Source organism: Phyllobates terribilis, unplaced genomic scaffold (assembly GCF_046119375.1).
Source record: "Phyllobates terribilis strain yellow unplaced genomic scaffold, ASM4611937v1 Scaffold_187__1_contigs__length_3656778, whole genome shotgun sequence".
NCBI lineage: Eukaryota > Metazoa > Chordata > Amphibia > Anura > Dendrobatidae > Phyllobates > Phyllobates terribilis.
The window spans coordinates 2,358,596-2,375,508 of record NW_027362947.1 but is presented as its reverse complement, the minus strand read 5'-3'; the positions used below and the strand labels follow the sequence as shown (position 1 = coordinate 2,375,508).

At 44.5% G+C, this 16,913-nt stretch overlaps 12 non-coding genes and 1 pseudogene across 12 annotated transcripts; all 13 read left to right on the top strand.

The window, feature by feature from the left end:
- Nucleotides 1-457: 457 nt before the first annotated feature.
- LOC141213175 (U2 spliceosomal RNA) lies at nucleotides 458-667 on the top strand (annotated as a pseudogene).
- Nucleotides 668-1,779: 1,112 nt separating this feature from the next.
- Nucleotides 1,780-1,970, top strand: LOC141212974 (U2 spliceosomal RNA). Its single transcript, XR_012282555.1, has one exon. It is a non-coding gene; the product is annotated as a U2 spliceosomal RNA (small nuclear RNA).
- A 1,115-nt stretch (nucleotides 1,971-3,085) lies between these two features.
- Nucleotides 3,086-3,276, top strand: LOC141213114 (U2 spliceosomal RNA). The gene has a single exon (XR_012282690.1). It is a non-coding gene; the product is annotated as a U2 spliceosomal RNA (small nuclear RNA).
- A 1,112-nt stretch (nucleotides 3,277-4,388) lies between these two features.
- On the top strand, nucleotides 4,389-4,579 carry LOC141213119 (U2 spliceosomal RNA). The gene has a single exon (XR_012282696.1). It is a non-coding gene; the product is annotated as a U2 spliceosomal RNA (small nuclear RNA).
- Nucleotides 4,580-5,694: 1,115 nt separating this feature from the next.
- LOC141213118 (U2 spliceosomal RNA) lies at nucleotides 5,695-5,884 on the top strand. The gene has a single exon (XR_012282695.1). It is a non-coding gene; the product is annotated as a U2 spliceosomal RNA (small nuclear RNA).
- Nucleotides 5,885-6,998: 1,114 nt separating this feature from the next.
- On the top strand, nucleotides 6,999-7,189 carry LOC141212973 (U2 spliceosomal RNA). Its single transcript, XR_012282554.1, has one exon. It is a non-coding gene; the product is annotated as a U2 spliceosomal RNA (small nuclear RNA).
- Nucleotides 7,190-8,304: 1,115 nt separating this feature from the next.
- Nucleotides 8,305-8,495, top strand: LOC141212972 (U2 spliceosomal RNA). Its single transcript, XR_012282553.1, has one exon. It is a non-coding gene; the product is annotated as a U2 spliceosomal RNA (small nuclear RNA).
- Nucleotides 8,496-9,610: 1,115 nt separating this feature from the next.
- LOC141212971 (U2 spliceosomal RNA) lies at nucleotides 9,611-9,801 on the top strand. Its single transcript, XR_012282552.1, has one exon. It is a non-coding gene; the product is annotated as a U2 spliceosomal RNA (small nuclear RNA).
- Nucleotides 9,802-10,910: 1,109 nt separating this feature from the next.
- On the top strand, nucleotides 10,911-11,101 carry LOC141212970 (U2 spliceosomal RNA). Its single transcript, XR_012282551.1, has one exon. It is a non-coding gene; the product is annotated as a U2 spliceosomal RNA (small nuclear RNA).
- Nucleotides 11,102-12,216: 1,115 nt separating this feature from the next.
- Nucleotides 12,217-12,407, top strand: LOC141212969 (U2 spliceosomal RNA). Its single transcript, XR_012282550.1, has one exon. It is a non-coding gene; the product is annotated as a U2 spliceosomal RNA (small nuclear RNA).
- Nucleotides 12,408-13,522: 1,115 nt separating this feature from the next.
- Nucleotides 13,523-13,713, top strand: LOC141212968 (U2 spliceosomal RNA). The gene has a single exon (XR_012282549.1). It is a non-coding gene; the product is annotated as a U2 spliceosomal RNA (small nuclear RNA).
- Nucleotides 13,714-14,822: 1,109 nt separating this feature from the next.
- On the top strand, nucleotides 14,823-15,013 carry LOC141212967 (U2 spliceosomal RNA). Its single transcript, XR_012282548.1, has one exon. It is a non-coding gene; the product is annotated as a U2 spliceosomal RNA (small nuclear RNA).
- Nucleotides 15,014-16,128: 1,115 nt separating this feature from the next.
- Nucleotides 16,129-16,319, top strand: LOC141212965 (U2 spliceosomal RNA). The gene has a single exon (XR_012282546.1). It is a non-coding gene; the product is annotated as a U2 spliceosomal RNA (small nuclear RNA).
- Nucleotides 16,320-16,913: the final 594 nt, after the last annotated feature.

Genomic DNA, 16,913 nt, shown 5'->3' with positions numbered 1-16,913 from the left:
GGTGGATTGTGTAAGGGTTTAGCAGGCGTGAATTTTGTGGATTGGCGTGTGGCGATGTTTGGAATTGGTGCGTGTAGTCGGTCTAAAGATAGAATTTTATGGTTGATAATGGCTTGTGTGATGGAGAGTTTGTGGGATGCAAGGAACCTTGGACTTTTCAAGAGGAAATCTTTATCAGTGAATGAATGTGTTAGACTTATTCTTTCAAGACTGTACCTGATATATAAGTTGGACAGCAGAGGCGGTGGTGGCACAGATGCCGAAGGGATTTGGAAATTTAAAAAGTGGCATTACCTTATCAAATACCAGTGATTTTTTTCTTTGTGATTCCTTGAAGTTTCTGCATTTGTGTTACGTAAAGGATGTTCCCTTGTGATTATATTTCGTCTTATACTACTGCTAAATAAATAGAACCATGATGATGAGAAGTTTTAAGTAGCAAATTTTGGAGAAATTCATACTGTTTGCTAAAAAACTAAACTGAATGGTTTAACAAAAAAAAAAAAAAAAAAAATCTGTTCTTATCAGTTTAATATCTGATACGTCCCCTATCTGGGGACCATATATTAAATGGATTTTTAGAACAGGGAGATGGAAAAAGAGCTTGCTCTGTCCACTCCACGCATTGACCTGGTATTGCAGTATCTCCAGGACCGGTGCACCCCTTCTTTAATGCAGTTTCTAAAATCAGAAAGAATTGAATTCAATGTTTTTTGTTCATTTTGCTTGTTTGTCGGATTTTGGGATGGACTCTTTGGCTTTGCTTTTCTTCTCCTCATTGGATTTTTCATGTTCAAAGTTGCAGAAGCCAGATTACAAGCTCATTTTGGTTCAACTTCAGCAACTGTGCATTGCATTGCCATGTAATGTGATGCAATGCTATCTTTCTAGCTCTCCCTTTTTACTTCCTTTTGGATAAACAGACATATTAGGCAAGCATTTTGGAGCTTTCACCTAAATAACTACAGGTGGTGAGATAAGCTGCACAATATAATTGACCTTTCAGTATATTGTTGCACACACACCATCTATTTAGCAAATGCCCTTGTTATCAACAGCAGCCTTTTAAACTCACCTGAGCTAACAGGTATGTGCGCTGGTTACTCTGCTGCGCTTAAAATTTCTTTTTTGGTTTGCTACAATGCCTTTTCTGAAACGTTGTCTCCCTCTGCTGGAACACTGACTTCTTTCATTTAATGCCTGCAGACTATAAAAGAGAACCCAACCCAAAAAGTTTGGTTGATTAGTCTGTGGCATTCTGTTAAACTGTTGCTTATGGCGGTCTCTGTGAGCTTCTCAGCGACATTCAGCCAGCCAGGTATCCTGCCTGCAGTAGATGGAATGTGGCAATGGAACGCTGGCTGCGCGTGTCATAATAGGCTCTGAGCCTTTATATACCTGTGCACAGCAGCAGCCACCTTCAGTCTGCTGCTGGACAGCCAGCAGCAGCAGCAGGAGAGGTATGTAATCAGGAGCCCTCCTGCTAAGGGTAGACAGCTGCTCGTTCCACCCCACCCCCCGCCTTAATTGGTTCTCCTCCCTTCCAACGGTGTTGAGGCGGGTGGGAACAGCAGGGGGTGAAGGTGCTGTGTTTAAAGAGGTGGAGTTATGCAGATCTAAAACGCGTGGATTGCAGCAGCAGCAAGCCGAAAAGTGCAGGCATGTAAGGGATCTAGAGGTTGACAACATGTCTTCTTAACGGGAGTCCAGGAGCTCATCTCCACAAATGGACTTTTCAGGATCCTTGGGTGGCTCCGTAGTTTGAAACCAATTCTGGTTATCGCTTCTCGGCCTTTTGGCTAAGATCAAGTGTAGTATCTGTTCTTATCAGTTTAATATCTGATACGTCCCCTATCTGGGGACCATATATTAAATGGATTTTTAGAACAGGGAGATGGAAAAAGAGCTTGCTCTGTCCACTCCACGCATTGACCTGGTATTGCAGTATCTCCAGGACCGGTGCACCCCTTCTTTAATGCAGTTTCTAAAATCAGAAAGAATTGAATTCAATGTTTTTTGTTCATTTTGCTTGTTTGTCGGATTTTGGGATGGACTCTTTGGCTTTGCTTTTCTTCTCCTCATTGGATTTTTCATGTTCAAAGTTGCAGAAGCCAGATTACAAGCTCATTTTGGTTCAACTTCAGCAACTGTGCATTGCATTGCCATGTAATGTGATGCAATGCTATCTTTCTAGCTCTCCCTTTTTACTTCCTTTTGGATAAACAGACATATTAGGCAAGCATTTTGGAGCTTTCACCTAAATAACTACAGGTGGTGAGATAAGCTGCACAATATAATTGACCTTTCAGTATATTGTTGCACACACACCATCTATTTAGCAAATGCCCTTGTTATCAACAGCAGCCTTTTAAACTCACCTGAGCTAACAGGTATGTGCGCTGGTTACTCTGCTGCGCTTAAAATTTCTTTTTTGGTTTGCTACAATGCCTCTTCTGAAACGTTGTCTCCCTCTGCTGGAACACTGACTTCTTTCATTTAATGCCTGCAGACTATAAAAGAGAACCCAACCCAAAAAGTTTGGTTGATTAGTCTGTGGCATTCTGTTAAACTGTTGCTTATGGCGGTCTCTGTGAGCTTCTCAGCGACATTCAGCCAGCCAGGTATCCTGCCTGCAGTAGATGGAATGTGGCAATGGAACGCTGGCTGCGCGTGTCATAATAGGCTCTGAGCCTTTATATACCTGAGCACAGCAGCAGCCACCTTCAGTCTGCTGCTGGACAGCCAGCAGCAGCAGCAGCAGGAGAGGTATGTAATCAGGAGCCCTCCTGCTAAGGGTAGACAGCTGCTCGTTCCACCCCACCCCCCGCCTTAATTGGTTCTCCTCCCTTCCAACGGTGTTGAGGCGGGTGGGAACAGCAGGGGGTGAAGGTGCTGTGTTTAAAGAGGTGGAGTTATGCAGATCTAAAACGCGTGGATTGCAGCAGCAGCAAGCCGAAAAGTGCAGGCATGTAAGGGATCTAGAGGTTGACAACATGTCTTCTTAACGGGAGTCCAGGAGCTCATCTCCACAAATGGACTTTTCAGGATCCTTGGGTGGCTCCGTAGTTTGAAACCAATTCTGGTTATCGCTTCTCGGCCTTTTGGCTAAGATCAAGTGTAGTATCTGTTCTTATCAGTTTAATATCTGATACGTCCCCTATCTGGGGACCATATATTAAATGGATTTTTAGAACAGGGAGATGGAAAAAGAGCTTGCTCTGTCCACACCACGCATTGACCTGGTATTGCAGTATCTCCAGGACCGGTGCACCCCTTCTTTAATGCAGTTTCTAAAATCAGAAAGAATTGAATTCAATGTTTTTTGTTCATTTTGCTTGTTTGTCGGATTTTGGGATGGACTCTTTGGCTTTGCTTTTCTTCTCCTCATTGGATTTTTCATGTTCAAAGTTGCAGAAGCCAGATTACAAGCTCATTTTGGTTCAACTTCAGCAACTGTGCATTGCATTGCCATGTAATGTGATGCAATGCTATCTTTCTAGCTCTCCCTTTTTACTTCCTTTTGGATAAACAGACATATTAGGGAAGCATTTTGGAGCTTTCACCTAAATAACTACAGGTGGTGAGATAAGCTGCACAATATAATTGACCTTTCAGTATATTGTTGCACACACACCATCTATTTAGCAAATGCCCTTGTTATCAACAGCAGCCTTTTAAACTCACCTGAGCTAACAGGTATGTGCGCTGGTTACTCTGCTGCGCTTAAAATTTCTTTTTTGGTTTGCTACAATGCCTTTTCTGAAACGTTGTCTCCCTCTGCTGGAACACTGACTTCTTTCATTTAATGCCTGCAGACTATAAAAGAGAACCCAACCCAAAAAGTTTGGTTGATTAGTCTGTGGCATTCTGTTAAACTGTTGCTTATGGCGGTCTCTGTGAGCTTCTCAGCGACATTCAGCCAGCCAGGTATCCTGCCTGCAGTAGATGGAATGTGGCAATGGAACGCTGGCTGCGCGTGTCATAATAGGCTCTGAGCCTTTATATACCTGTGCACAGCAGCAGCCACCTTCAGTCTGCTGCTGGACAGCCAGCAGCAGCAGCAGGAGAGGTATGTAATCAGGAGCCCTCCTGCTAAGGGTAGACAGCTGCTCGTTCCACCCCACCCCCCGCCTTAATTGGTTCTCCTCCCTTCCAACGGTGTTGAGGCGGGTGGGAACAGCAGGGGGTGAAGGTGCTGTGTTTAAAGAGGTGGAGTTATGCAGATCTAAAACGCGTGGATTGCAGCAGCAGCAAGCCGAAAAGTGCAGGCATGTAAGGGATCTAGAGGTTGACAACATGTCTTCTTAACGGGAGTCCAGGAGCTCATCTCCACAAATGGACTTTTCAGGATCCTTGGGTGGCTCCGTAGTTTGAAACCAATTCTGGTTATCGCTTCTCGGCCTTTTGGCTAAGATCAAGTGTAGTATCTGTTCTTATCAGTTTAATATCTGATACGTCCCCTATCTGGGGACCATATATTAAATGGATTTTTAGAACAGGGAGATGGAAAAAGAGCTTGCTCTGTCCACTCCACGCATTGACCTGGTATTGCAGTATCTCCAGGACCGCTGCACCCCTTCTTTAATGCAGTTTCTAAAATCAGAAAGAATTGAATTCAATGTTTTTTGTTCATTTTGCTTGTTTGTCGGATTTTGGGATGGACTCTTTGGCTTTGCTTTTCTTCTCCTCATTGGATTTTTCATGTTCAAAGTTGCAGAAGCCAGATTACAAGCTCATTTTGGTTCAACTTCAGCAACTGTGCATTGCATTGCCATGTAATGTGATGCAATGCTATCTTTCTAGCTCTCCCTTTTTACTTCCTTTTGGATAAACAGACATATTAGGCAAGCATTTTGGAGCTTTCACCTAAATAACTACAGGTGGTGAGATAAGCTGCACAATATAATTGACCTTTCAGTATATTGTTGCACACACACCATCTATTTAGCAAATGCCCTTGTTATCAACAGCAGCCTTTTAAACTCACCTGAGCTAACAGGTATGTGCGCTGGTTACTCTGCTGCGCTTAAAATTTCTTTTTTGGTTTGCTACAATGCCTCTTCTGAAACGTTGTCTCCCTCTGCTGGAACACTGACTTCTTTCATTTAATGCCTGCAGACTATAAAAGAGAACCCAACCCAAAAAGTTTGGTTGATTAGTCTGTGGCATTCTGTTAAACTGTTGCTTATGGCGGTCTCTGTGAGCTTCTCAGCGACATTCAGCCAGCCAGGTATCCTGCCTGCAGTAGATGGAATGTGGCAATGGAACGCTGGCTGCGCGTGTCATAATAGGCTCTGAGCCTTTATATACCTGAGCACAGCAGCAGCCACCTTCAGTCTGCTGCTGGACAGCCAGCAGCAGCAGCAGCAGGAGAGGTATGTAATCAGGAGCCCTCCTGCTAAGGGTAGACAGCTGCTCGTTCCACCCCACCCCCCGCCTTAATTGGTTCTCCTCCCTTCCAACGGTGTTGAGGCGGGTGGGAACAGCAGGGGGTGAAGGTGCTGTGTTTAAAGAGGTGGAGTTATGCAGATCTAAAACGCGTGGATTGCAGCAGCAGCAAGCCGAAAAGTGCAGGCATGTAAGGGATCTAGAGGTTGACAACATGTCTTCTTAACGGGAGTCCAGGAGCTCATCTCCACAAATGGACTTTTCAGGATCCTTGGGTGGCTCCGTAGTTTGAAACCAATTCTGGTTATCGCTTCTCGGCCTTTTGGCTAAGATCAAGTGTAGTATCTGTTCTTATCAGTTTAATATCTGATACGTCCCCTATCTGGGGACCATATATTAAATGGATTTTTAGAACAGGGAGATGGAAAAAGAGCTTGCTCTGTCCACTCCACGCATTGACCTGGTATTGCATATCTCCAGGACCGGTGCACCCCTTCTTTAATGCAGTTTCTAAAATCAGAAAGAATTGATTCAATGTTTTTTGTTCATTTTGCTTGTTTGTCGGATTTTGGGATGGACTCTTTGGCTTTGCTTTTCTTCTCCTCATTGGATTTTTCATGTTCAAAGTTGCAGAAGCCAGATTACAAGCTCATTTTGGTTCAACTTCAGCAACTGTGCATTGCATTGCCATGTAATGTGATGCCATGCTATCTTTCTAGCTCTCCCTTTTTACTTCCTTTTGGATAAACAGACATATTAGGGAAGCATTTTGGAGCTTTCACCTAAATAACTACAGGTGGTGAGATAAGCTGCACAATATAATTGACCTTTCAGTATATTGTTGCACACACACCATCTATTTAGCAAATGCCCTTGTTATCAACAGCAGCCTTTTAAACTCACCTGAGCTAACAGGTATGTGCGCTGGTTACTCTGCTGCGCTTAAAATTTCTTTTTTGGTTTGCTACAATGCCTTTTCTGAAACGTTGTCTCCCTCTGCTGGAACACTGACTTCTTTCATTTAATGCCTGCAGACTATAAAAGAGAACCCAACCCAAAAAGTTTGGTTGATTAGTCTGTGGCATTCTGTTAAACTGTTGCTTATGGCGGTCTCTGTGAGCTTCTCAGCGACATTCAGCCAGCCAGGTATCCTGCCTGCAGTAGATGGAATGTGGCAATGGAACGCTGGCTGCGCGTGTCATAATAGGCTCTGAGCCTTTATATACCTGTGCACAGCAGCAGCCACCTTCAGTCTGCTGCTGGACAGCCAGCAGCAGCAGCAGCAGGAGAGGTATGTAATCAGGAGCCCTCCTGCTAAGGGTAGACAGCTGCTCGTTCCACCCCACCCCCCGCCTTAATTGGTTCTCCTCCCTTCCAACGGTGTTGAGGCGGGTGGGAACAGCAGGGGGTGAAGGTGCTGTGTTTAAAGAGGTGGAGTTATGCAGATCTAAAACGCGTGGATTGCAGCAGCAGCAAGCCGAAAAGTGCAGGCATGTAAGGGATCTAGAGGTTGACAACATGTCTTCTTAACGGGAGTCCAGGAGCTCATCTCCACAAATGGACTTTTCAGGATCCTTGGGTGGCTCCGTAGTTTGAAACCAATTCTGGTTATCGCTTCTCGGCCTTTTGGCTAAGATCAAGTGTAGTATCTGTTCTTATCAGTTTAATATCTGATACGTCCCCTATCTGGGGACCATATATTAAATGGATTTTTAGAACAGGGAGATGGAAAAAGAGCTTGCTCTGTCCACTCCACGCATTGACCTGGTATTGCAGTATCTCCAGGACCGGTGCACCCCTTCTTTAATGCAGTTTCTAAAATCAGAAAGAATTGAATTCAATGTTTTTTGTTCATTTTGCTTGTTTGTCGGATTTTGGGATGGACTCTTTGGCTTTGCTTTTCTTCTCCTCATTGGATTTTTCATGTTCAAAGTTGCAGAAGCCAGATTACAAGCTCATTTTGGTTCAACTTCAGCAACTGTGCATTGCATTGCCATGTAATGTGATGCAATGCTATCTTTCTAGCTCTCCCTTTTTACTTCCTTTTGGATAAACAGACATATTAGGCAAGCATTTTGGAGCTTTCACCTAAATAACTACAGGTGGTGAGATAAGCTGCACAATATAATTGACCTTTCAGTATATTGTTGCACACACACCATCTATTTAGCAAATGCCCTTGTTATCAACAGCAGCCTTTTAAACTCACCTGAGCTAACAGGTATGTGCGCTGGTTACTCTGCTGCGCTTAAAATTTCTTTTTTGGTTTGCTACAATGCCTTTTCTGAAACGTTGTCTCCCTCTGCTGGAACACTGACTTCTTTCATTTAATGCCTGCACACTATAAAAGAGAACCCAACCCAAAAAGTTTGGTTGATTAGTCTGTGGCATTCTGTTAAACTGTTGCTTATGGCGGTCTCTGTGAGCTTCTCAGCGACATTCAGCCAGCCAGGTATCCTGCCTGCAGTAGATGGAATGTGGCAATGGAACGCTGGCTGCGCGTGTCATAATAGGCTCTGAGCCTTTATATACCTGTGCACAGCAGCAGCCACCTTCAGTCTGCTGCTGGACAGCCAGCAGCAGCAGCAGCAGGAGAGGTATGTAATCAGGAGCCCTCCTGCTAAGGGTAGACAGCTGCTCGTTCCACCCCACCCCCCGCCTTAATTGGTTCTCCTCCCTTCCAACGGTGTTGAGGCGGGTGGGAACAGCAGGGGGTGAAGGTGCTGTGTTTAAAGAGGTGGAGTTATGCAGATCTAAAACGCGTGGATTGCAGCAGCAGCAAGCCGAAAAGTGCAGGCATGTAAGGGATCTAGAGGTTGACAACATGTCTTCTTAACGGGAGTCCAGGAGCTCATCTCCACAAATGGACTTTTCAGGATCCTTGGGTGGCTCCGTAGTTTGAAACCAATTCTGGTTATCGCTTCTCGGCCTTTTGGCTAAGATCAAGTGTAGTATCTGTTCTTATCAGTTTAATATCTGATACGTCCCCTATCTGGGGACCATATATTAAATGGATTTTTAGAACAGGGAGATGGAAAAAGAGCTTGCTCTGTCCACTCCACGCATTGACCTGGTATTGCAGTATCTCCAGGACCGGTGCACCCCTTCTTTAATGCAGTTTCTAAAATCAGAAAGAATTGAATTCAATGTTTTTTGTTCATTTTGCTTGTTTGTCGGATTTTGGGATGGACTCTTTGGCTTTACTTTTCTTCTCCTCATTGGATTTTTCATGTTCAAAGTTGCAGAAGCCAGATTACAAGCTCATTTTGGTTCAACTTCAGCAACTGTGCATTGCATTGCCATGTAATGTGATGCAATGCTATCTTTCTAGCTCTCCCTTTTTACTTCCTTTTGGATAAACAGACATATTAGGCAAGCATTTTGGAGCTTTCACCTAAATAACTACAGGTGGTGAGATAAGCTGCACAATATAATTGACCTTTCAGTATATTGTTGCACACACACCATCTATTTAGCAAATGCCCTTGTTATCAACAGCAGCCTTTTAAACTCACCTGAGCTAACAGGTATGTGCGCTGGTTACTCTGCTGCGCTTAAAATTTCTTTTTTGGTTTGCTACAATGCCTTTTCTGAAACGTTGTCTCCCTCTGCTGGAACACTGACTTCTTTCATTTAATGCCTGCAGACTATAAAAGAGAACCCAACCCAAAAAGTTTGGTTGATTAGTCTGTGGCATTCTGTTAAACTGTTGCTTATGGCGGTCTCTGTGAGCTTCTCAGCGACATTCAGCCAGCCAGGTATCCTGCCTGCAGTAGATGGAATGTGGCAATGGAACGCTGGCTGCGCGTGTCATAATAGGCTCTGAGCCTTTATATACCTGTGCACAGCAGCAGCCACCTTCAGTCTGCTGCTGGACAGCCAGCAGCAGCAGCAGCAGGAGAGGTATGTAATCAGGAGCCCTCCTGCTAAGGGTAGACAGCTGCTCGTTCCACCCCACCCCCCGCCTTAATTGGTTCTCCTCCCTTCCAACGGTGTTGAGGCGGGTGGGAACAGCAGGGGGTGAAGGTGCTGTGTTTAAAGAGGTGGAGTTATGCAGATCTAAAACGCGTGGATTGCAGCAGCAGCAAGCCGAAAAGTGCAGGCATGTAAGGGATCTAGAGGTTGACAACATGTCTTCTTAACGGGAGTCCAGGAGCTCATCTCCACAAATGGACTTTTCAGGATCCTTGGGTGGCTCCGTAGTTTGAAACCAATTCTGGTTATCGCTTCTCGGCCTTTTGGCTAAGATCAAGTGTAGTATCTGTTCTTATCAGTTTAATATCTGATACGTCCCCTATCTGGGGACCATATATTAAATGGATTTTTAGAACAGGGAGATGGAAAAAGAGCTTGCTCTGTCCACTCCACGCATTGACCTGGTATTGCAGTATCTCCAGGACCGGTGCACCCCTTCTTTAATGCAGTTTCTAAAATCAGAAAGAATTGAATTCAATGTTTTTTGTTCATTTTGCTTGTTTGTCGGATTTTGGGATGGACTCTTTGGCTTTGCTTTTCTTCTCCTCATTGGATTTTTCATGTTCAAAGTTGCAGAAGCCAGATTACAAGCTCATTTTGGTTCAACTTCAGCAACTGTGCATTGCATTGCCATGTAATGTGATGCAATGCTATCTTTCTAGCTCTCCCTTTTTACTTCCTTTTGGATAAACAGACATATTAGGCAAGCATTTTGGAGCTTTCACCTAAATAACTACAGGTGGTGAGATAAGCTGCACAATATAATTGACCTTTCAGTATATTGTTGCACACACACCATCTATTTAGCAAATGCCCTTGTTATCAACAGCAGCCTTTTAAACTCACCTGAGCTAACAGGTATGTGCGCTGGTTACTCTGCTGCGCTTAAAATTTCTTTTTTGGTTTGCTACAATGCCTTTTCTGAAACGTTGTCTCCCTCTGCTGGAACACTGACTTCTTTCATTTAATGCCTGCAGACTATAAAAGAGAACCCAACCCAAAAAGTTTGGTTGATTAGTCTGTGGCATTCTGTTAAACTGTTGCTTATGGCGGTCTCTGTGAGCTTCTCAGCGACATTCAGCCAGCCAGGTATCCTGCCTGCAGTAGATGGAATGTGGCAATGGAACGCTGGCTGCGCGTGTCATAATAGGCTCTGAGCCTTTATATACCTGTGCACAGCAGCAGCCACCTTCAGTCTGCTGCTGGACAGCCAGCAGCAGCAGGAGAGGTATGTAATCAGGAGCCCTCCTGCTAAGGGTAGACAGCTGCTCGTTCCACCCCACCCCCCGCCTTAATTGGTTCTCCTCCCTTCCAACGGTGTTGAGGCGGGTGGGAACAGCAGGGGGTGAAGGTGCTGTGTTTAAAGAGGTGGAGTTATGCAGATCTAAAACGCGTGGATTGCAGCAGCAGCAAGCCGAAAAGTGCAGGCATGTAAGGGATCTAGAGGTTGACAACATGTCTTCTTAACGGGAGTCCAGGAGCTCATCTCCACAAATGGACTTTTCAGGATCCTTGGGTGGCTCCGTAGTTTGAAACCAATTCTGGTTATCGCTTCTCGGCCTTTTGGCTAAGATCAAGTGTAGTATCTGTTCTTATCAGTTTAATATCTGATACGTCCCCTATCTGGGGACCATATATTAAATGGATTTTTAGAACAGGGAGATGGAAAAAGAGCTTGCTCTGTCCACTCCACGCATTGACCTGGTATTGCAGTATCTCCAGGACCGGTGCACCCCTTCTTTAATGCAGTTTCTAAAATCAGAAAGAATTGAATTCAATGTTTTTTGTTCATTTTGCTTGTTTGTCGGATTTTGGGATGGACTCTTTGGCTTTGCTTTTCTTCTCCTCATTGGATTTTTCATGTTCAAAGTTGCAGAAGCCAGATTACAAGCTCATTTTGGTTCAACTTCAGCAACTGTGCATTGCATTGCCATGTAATGTGATGCAATGCTATCTTTCTAGCTCTCCCTTTTTACTTCCTTTTGGATAAACAGACATATTAGGCAAGCATTTTGGAGCTTTCACCTAAATAACTACAGGTGGTGAGATAAGCTGCACAATATAATTGACCTTTCAGTATATTGTTGCACACACACCATCTATTTAGCAAATGCCCTTGTTATCAACAGCAGCCTTTTAAACTCACCTGAGCTAACAGGTATGTGCGCTGGTTACTCTGCTGCGCTTAAAATTTCTTTTTTGGTTTGCTACAATGCCTTTTCTGAAACGTTGTCTCCCTCTGCTGGAACACTGACTTCTTTCATTTAATGCCTGCACACTATAAAAGAGAACCCAACCCAAAAAGTTTGGTTGATTAGTCTGTGGCATTCTGTTAAACTGTTGCTTATGGCGGTCTCTGTGAGCTTCTCAGCGACATTCAGCCAGCCAGGTATCCTGCCTGCAGTAGATGGAATGTGGCAATGGAACGCTGGCTGCGCGTGTCATAATAGGCTCTGAGCCTTTATATACCTGTGCACAGCAGCAGCCACCTTCAGTCTGCTGCTGGACAGCCAGCAGCAGCAGCAGCAGGAGAGGTATGTAATCAGGAGCCCTCCTGCTAAGGGTAGACAGCTGCTCGTTCCACCCCACCCCCCGCCTTAATTGGTTCTCCTCCCTTCCAACGGTGTTGAGGCGGGTGGGAACAGCAGGGGGTGAAGGTGCTGTGTTTAAAGAGGTGGAGTTATGCAGATCTAAAACGCGTGGATTGCAGCAGCAGCAAGCCGAAAAGTGCAGGCATGTAAGGGATCTAGAGGTTGACAACATGTCTTCTTAACGGGAGTCCAGGAGCTCATCTCCACAAATGGACTTTTCAGGATCCTTGGGTGGCTCCGTAGTTTGAAACCAATTCTGGTTATCGCTTCTCGGCCTTTTGGCTAAGATCAAGTGTAGTATCTGTTCTTATCAGTTTAATATCTGATACGTCCCCTATCTGGGGACCATATATTAAATGGATTTTTAGAACAGGGAGATGGAAAAAGAGCTTGCTCTGTCCACTCCACGCATTGACCTGGTATTGCAGTATCTCCAGGACCGGTGCACCCCTTCTTTAATGCAGTTTCTAAAATCAGAAAGAATTGAATTCAATGTTTTTTGTTCATTTTGCTTGTTTGTCGGATTTTGGGATGGACTCTTTGGCTTTACTTTTCTTCTCCTCATTGGATTTTTCATGTTCAAAGTTGCAGAAGCCAGATTACAAGCTCATTTTGGTTCAACTTCAGCAACTGTGCATTGCATTGCCATGTAATGTGATGCAATGCTATCTTTCTAGCTCTCCCTTTTTACTTCCTTTTGGATAAACAGACATATTAGGCAAGCATTTTGGAGCTTTCACCTAAATAACTACAGGTGGTGAGATAAGCTGCACAATATAATTGACCTTTCAGTATATTGTTGCACACACACCATCTATTTAGCAAATGCCCTTGTTATCAACAGCAGCCTTTTAAACTCACCTGAGCTAACAGGTATGTGCGCTGGTTACTCTGCTGCGCTTAAAATTTCTTTTTTGGTTTGCTACAATGCCTTTTCTGAAACGTTGTCTCCCTCTGCTGGAACACTGACTTCTTTCATTTAATGCCTGCAGACTATAAAAGAGAACCCAACCCAAAAAGTTTGGTTGATTAGTCTGTGGCATTCTGTTAAACTGTTGCTTATGGCGGTCTCTGTGAGCTTCTCAGCGACATTCAGCCAGCCAGGTATCCTGCCTGCAGTAGATGGAATGTGGCAATGGAACGCTGGCTGCGCGTGTCATAATAGGCTCTGAGCCTTTATATACCTGTGCACAGCAGCAGCCACCTTCAGTCTGCTGCTGGACAGCCAGCAGCAGCAGCAGCAGGAGAGGTATGTAATCAGGAGCCCTCCTGCTAAGGGTAGACAGCTGCTCGTTCCACCCCACCCCCCGCCTTAATTGGTTCTCCTCCCTTCCAACGGTGTTGAGGCGGGTGGGAACAGCAGGGGGTGAAGGTGCTGTGTTTAAAGAGGTGGAGTTATGCAGATCTAAAACGCGTGGATTGCAGCAGCAGCAAGCCGAAAAGTGCAGGCATGTAAGGGATCTAGAGGTTGACAACATGTCTTCTTAACGGGAGTCCAGGAGCTCATCTCCACAAATGGACTTTTCAGGATCCTTGGGTGGCTCCGTAGTTTGAAACCAATTCTGGTTATCGCTTCTCGGCCTTTTGGCTAAGATCAAGTGTAGTATCTGTTCTTATCAGTTTAATATCTGATACGTCCCCTATCTGGGGACCATATATTAAATGGATTTTTAGAACAGGGAGATGGAAAAAGAGCTTGCTCTGTCCACTCCACGCATTGACCTGGTATTGCAGTATCTCCAGGACCGGTGCACCCCTTCTTTAATGCAGTTTCTAAAATCAGAAAGAATTGAATTCAATGTTTTTTGTTCATTTTGCTTGTTTGTCGGATTTTGGGATGGACTCTTTGGCTTTGCTTTTCTTCTCCTCATTGGATTTTTCATGTTCAAAGTTGCAGAAGCCAGATTACAAGCTCATTTTGGTTCAACTTCAGCAACTGTGCATTGCATTGCCATGTAATGTGATGCAATGCTATCTTTCTAGCTCTCCCTTTTTACTTCCTTTTGGATAAACAGACATATTAGGCAAGCATTTTGGAGCTTTCACCTAAATAACTACAGGTGGTGAGATAAGCTGCACAATATAATTGACCTTTCAGTATATTGTTGCACACACACCATCTATTTAGCAAATGCCCTTGTTATCAACAGCAGCCTTTTAAACTCACCAGAGCTAACAGGTATGTGCGCTGGTTACTCTGCTGCGCTTAAAATTTCTTTTTTGGTTTGCTACAATGCCTTTTCTGAAACGTTGTCTCCCTCTGCTGGAACACTGACTTCTTTCATTTAATGCCTGCAGACTATAAAAGAGAACCCAACCCAAAAAGTTTGGTTGATTAGTCTGTGGCATTCTGTTAAACTGTTGCTTATGGCGGTCTCTGTGAGCTTCTCAGCGACATTCAGCCAGCCAGGTATCCTGCCTGCAGTAGATGGAATGTGGCAATGGAACGCTGGCTGCGCGTGTCATAATAGGCTCTGAGCCTTTATATACCTGTGCACAGCAGCAGCCACCTTCAGTCTGCTGCTGGACAGCCAGCAGCAGCAGGAGAGGTATGTAATCAGGAGCCCTCCTGCTAAGGGTAGACAGCTGCTCGTTCCACCCCACCCCCCGCCTTAATTGGTTCTCCTCCCTTCCAACGGTGTTGAGGCGGGTGGGAACAGCAGGGGGTGAAGGTGCTGTGTTTAAAGAGGTGGAGTTATGCAGATCTAAAACGCGTGGATTGCAGCAGCAGCAAGCCGAAAAGTGCAGGCATGTAAGGGATCTAGAGGTTGACAACATGTCTTCTTAACGGGAGTCCAGGAGCTCATCTCCACAAATGGACTTTTCAGGATCCTTGGGTGGCTCCGTAGTTTGAAACCAATTCTGGTTATCGCTTCTCGGCCTTTTGGCTAAGATCAAGTGTAGTATCTGTTCTTATCAGTTTAATATCTGATACGTCCCCTATCTGGGGACCATATATTAAATGGATTTTTAGAACAGGGAGATGGAAAAAGAGCTTGCTCTGTCCACTCCACGCATTGACCTGGTATTGCAGTATCTCCAGGACCGGTGCACCCCTTCTTTAATGCAGTTTCTAAAATCAGAAAGAATTGAATTCAATGTTTTTTGTTCATTTTGCTTGTTTGTCGGATTTTGGGATGGACTCTTTGGCTTTGCTTTTCTTCTCCTCATTGGATTTTTCATGTTCAAAGTTGCAGAAGCCAGATTACAAGCTCATTTTGGTTCAACTTCAGCAACTGTGCATTGCATTGCCATGTAATGTGATGCAATGCTATCTTTCTAGCTCTCCCTTTTTACTTCCTTTTGGATAAACAGACATATTAGGCAAGCATTTTGGAGCTTTCACCTAAATAACTACAGGTGGTGAGATAAGCTGCACAATATAATTGACCTTTCAGTATATTGTTGCACACACACCATCTATTTAGCAAATGCCCTTGTTATCAACAGCAGCCTTTTAAACTCACCTGAGCTAACAGGTATGTGCGCTGGTTACTCTGCTGCGCTTAAAATTTCTTTTTTGGTTTGCTACAATGCCTTTTCTGAAACGTTGTCTCCCTCTGCTGGAACACTGACTTCTTTCATTTAATGCCTGCAGACTATAAAAGAGAACCCAACCCAAAAAGTTTGGTTGATTAGTCTGTGGCATTCTGTTAAACTGTTGCTTATGGCGGTCTCTGTGAGCTTCTCAGCGACATTCAGCCAGCCAGGTATCCTGCCTGCAGTAGATGGAATGTGGCAATGGAACGCTGGCTGCGCGTGTCATAATAGGCTCTGAGCCTTTATATACCTGTGCACAGCAGCAGCCACCTTCAGTCTGCTGCTGGACAGCCAGCAGCAGCAGCAGCAGGAGAGGTATGTAATCAGGAGCCCTCCTGCTAAGGGTAGACAGCTGCTCGTTCCACCCCACCCCCCGCCTTAATTGGTTCTCCTCCCTTCCAACGGTGTTGAGGCGGGTGGGAACAGCAGGGGGTGAAGGTGCTGTGTTTAAAGAGGTGGAGTTATGCAGATCTAAAACGCGTGGATTGCAGCAGCAGCAAGCCGAAAAGTGCAGGCATGTAAGGGATCTAGAGGTTGACAACATGTCTTCTTAACGGGAGTCCAGGAGCTCATCTCCACAAATGGACTTTTCAGGATCCTTGGGTGGCTCCGTAGTTTGAAACCAATTCTGGTTATCGCTTCTCGGCCTTTTGGCTAAGATCAAGTGTAGTATCTGTTCTTATCAGTTTAATATCTGATACGTCCCCTATCTGGGGACCATATATTAAATGGATTTTTAGAACAGGGAGATGGAAAAAGAGCTTGCTCTGTCCACTCCACGCATTGACCTGGTATTGCAGTATCTCCAGGACCGGTGCACCCCTTCTTTAATGCAGTTTCTAAAATCAGAAAGAATTGAATTCAATGTTTTTTGTTCATTTTGCTTGTTTGTCGGATTTTGGGATGGACTCTTTGGCTTTGCTTTTCTTCTCCTCATTGGATTTTTCATGTTCAAAGTTGCAGAAGCCAGATTACAAGCTCATTTTGGTTCAACTTCAGCAACTGTGCATTGCATTGCCATGTAATGTGATGCAATGCTATCTTTCTAGCTCTCCCTTTTTACTTCCTTTTGGATAAACAGACATATTAGGCAAGCATTTTGGAGCTTTCACCTAAATAACTACAGGTGGTGAGATAAGCTGCACAATATAATTGACCTTTCAGTATATTGTTGCACACACACCATCTATTTAGCAAATGCCCTTGTTATCAACAGCAGCCTTTTAAACTCACCTGAGCTAACAGGTATGTGCGCTGGTTACTCTGCTGCGCTTAAAATTTCTTTTTTGGTTTGCTACAATGCCTTTTCTGAAACGTTGTCTCCCTCTGCTGGAACACTGACTTCTTTCATTTAATGCCTGCAGACTATAAAAGAGAACCCAACCCAAAAAGTTTGGTTGATTAGTCTGTGGCATTCTG